The sequence below is a fragment of the Nycticebus coucang genome, chromosome 19 (genome assembly GCF_027406575.1).
Source record: "Nycticebus coucang isolate mNycCou1 chromosome 19, mNycCou1.pri, whole genome shotgun sequence".
NCBI lineage: Eukaryota > Metazoa > Chordata > Mammalia > Primates > Lorisidae > Nycticebus > Nycticebus coucang.
The window spans coordinates 24,101,206-24,104,003 of record NC_069798.1 but is presented as its reverse complement, the minus strand read 5'-3'; the positions used below and the strand labels follow the sequence as shown (position 1 = coordinate 24,104,003).

At 41.3% G+C, this 2,798-nt stretch overlaps 1 pseudogene across 1 annotated transcript; it reads right to left on the bottom strand.

The window, feature by feature from the left end:
- Window positions 1–316: 316 nt before the first annotated feature.
- Window positions 317–2,060, bottom strand: LOC128572028 (GA-binding protein alpha chain-like; annotated as a pseudogene). The gene has a single exon (XR_008376032.1). The product of XR_008376032.1 is annotated as a GA-binding protein alpha chain-like (transcript).
- Window positions 2,061–2,798: the final 738 nt, after the last annotated feature.

The window sequence follows — 2,798 nt, the reverse complement described above, 5'->3', positions numbered from 1 at the left end:
AAACCCTTAAAACTGGCTTGAGTTAAGCCAGATTTAAACCTGGATCTCCTTCTTCAGCACTCCTCTTTTGCTCGTCAACTTTTATCATTCTTTGCTTGCAAATATATAAATTACTTTAATAACCTGATACTCTTAGTTTAGTAATTTATTAATATTATTATAATTTTATTAGATATGGACATTTTAACTCTGCTTGATTAGATGAAAACAGGCACACATGCTTTAGCTGAGAAATTTTCTGCCTCTATGTATGTAAAGCAACATCTAAAGCAGCAGAGGGGAAACAGTTATATTTTAACAAATAGTTAAACCAGACTGTTTCCTGGAGATACTTCACTTTTCATTTTCAGATGCTACTGGCTATTTTTGGTAGGGCTAGACATTAATACTGACCAGTTTAGCTTTCCTGACTGTTAACAAACTATTCCACAATGAACCTGCCTTCAAGCTGCAGACATTGTGGTGGATCCTTTAACATACACGTATTCTAAAATATATGCTCAAAGTAAAAAGATCCAAATTCACAAGAGTATGAAATATTTATAAAAAAATCATGCATCAGATTGTACAGTCTAGAAATAAAAGAAGATTTAAATTTAGTAATAAAGGTAAGAGCCATAATTGCTCTAAATATTTAAGAAAGACCTTGAAGTCCCAGAAGGTCCTGGGGCTCAATTATCCTTTTCTGTTTGCAGAGAAGCAGCAGCCAGGGCTACTGCTGTGACTGGTTGGGCAATCCCATGGAGTTGCATCTTTGCCAGTTTCTTCTGTTCACATTCTGCGACCAATCAGTTCAACTCTGCTGCACTGTATCCAATAAGAGTCTTCAAGTCACAGACAAACTTGTACACAAATCTCTTGCCTTGAGCTTTACAAATCATGTCCCCATTATAATAATACCTTAATGCACGACTGAGTTTCTCATAGTTCATTGTAGGCTTATTTTTACGTTGTCCCCATTTTTGTGCAACCAGTTCAGGCTGATTTAACTTAAACTCGCCTTCATCACCAACCCAAGAAATACAGTCTCGAGCATCCTTGTCGGTAAGAAGTTCTAGCAAAAACTGCCATAGTTGGATTGGCCATTGTTTCCTGTCCTGTTCCCTGGTGAGCTTCTGTCTTCTCCTGAGATCCTTGGAGCTCTTTGTACTTTAGCTGCCTTTGCACTACTATTTATAACTTTAATGGTACTTGGTGTAGCAGACTGTACTGATGCTGGAATAATTTGCACAGGTTGATCAATTGTAACTATTTCATTCATCTGTTGTTCCTGGCTTGCCAATACATATTTTTGAAGCAGCTCCAGATGACTCCAGAGAATTTCTCCTCGAGGGACCCGCTGAAAAAAATCTTCTTGGCTGAGACTGCATAATTCTCTTCCAGAAATGTTGAGTGTGGTGAGGTCTATATCAGTCATGCTGAATTCCTTCATTACCCAAACAACCCAATGCAGGACTTGGTCTGTGGACCACTGTATGGGATCATAGGGTATCCCAAGGCGCTCTTGTTCTTTCCTATAACCTTCCAATGCAGCAGCCCATCTTGTCACTTGTTCTGAGGTTTCATCTGAAATGGTTGTGATGTGTTTTGTCCCATCAAGAGTTATGACTTGAGCTTCCTCAACAAGATGTGCTTCTGATTCAGCATGGTGAGCATCTGGATCAATAACTACTTCAACAGTGTCCGCAGGTTTAACAATTTCAAGGATGTTTAGCTTTGGCTCTATTCCTTGATAGGAAATTACCTGTACACTAAGTTGTACAGTTCCATCTGTCTTTACTCCCTGGTCAAATAAACTTCATTCTGGATCCAGCTGGATATCCTGCAGGCAAATTTCATGAGCATCCAAAGAACACTGTAGTCTTGGTTCTAGTAGTTTCTTTAAATTGCCTATTGGTTCATTGATGTCTATGGCCTGGCTGACACATTCAGCTGGGGTGTAGGTTTGTTCTACAATGCTTTCTTCTGTGCACTCTGGTTTCTCTGTTCCATCAATCTCAATTTCTATAAGCTCTTCTGCTTCTCTTTTAGTCATGGTTGAAGTATTTTAGGAGATCAGTCCCTCCACTTCCTCCTCCTCTTTGGCCTCTGTCTCGGATACATGTCATTCTATGTGGGAGGTAGATAGACTGAATTCCTCACAGCCTTCCAATTCAGGATAGTCACACAATTCCTCACAGCCTTCCAATTCAGGATAGTCACGCAATTCTTGCATGGGGAAATCAGCATTGTAGCTGAGCTGAGACCGTCAATTAGTAGCTTAGATGAGAGGAGCTGAGATGTCTGCCTGAGGAGATGAGACTTGCTCTCCCCTCTCTCTCCTGCTTTCAGGGGTTATCTGGCCACTTCAGATGTTCCATTACCCTATGTCCCTGTTTACCCTTTACTCAACCTTCCTGGGGCTGTAATCTCCCCTCTCTCATTCTTAACTCCTTGAATGCTGACTACTGACTGCTATGCATTCTTGCAAGTATACTCTGTTATTGTACCCAATAAAAAGACTCCTGAGAAGCAGAACAGGTTGCTGCATTGTTTTCAGGCTGCTACTTGGCACATGAAATAAGGTATGCCCCTCCAGGATTCCAGGCTTTATGCTGTAAGATTGGTGTTAAGTCTCTTCATTGCCCCAGTGCCGTCTCCCTTGCTGACCCCTGTCCCAGGTTGGAGTCCACAGGAACCCCAACATTTGTCAAAACCTGTAGAATGGGGTGGGTGCAGTGGCTCACACTTGTCATTCTAACTTTTTGGGAGGCCAAGGTGGGAGAATTGCTTGAGCTCAGAAGTTCAAGACCAGCCTA